Here is a 245-nt window from a genome sequence, read left to right as displayed (position 1 = left end):
ACAGTCAAGACTAGACAGTAAGAGCAGCCTTGTCTCTTTCCTTTCTTCCTCTAGAACCTGTACATTGTCCTTATTACCACATTCAAAAGAGATGCTGGTGATTTTATCACTACACACACACACACACACACACATATGAATGAGATTGTGTTTGCTAGTTGCTTGCTTTTTTAAAAAAACATGGCTTTTCTATTGTATTATTTTTCAGTGCCCAAAGAGGGTTAGTTTTTGCAAGGTGTTAAGTG

The sequence above is a fragment of the Podarcis vaucheri genome, assembly GCF_965113315.1.
Source record: "Podarcis vaucheri genome assembly, chromosome: 5".
Classification (NCBI taxonomy): domain Eukaryota; kingdom Metazoa; phylum Chordata; class Lepidosauria; order Squamata; family Lacertidae; genus Podarcis; species Podarcis vaucheri.
Note: the sequence above shows the minus strand (reverse complement) of the source record.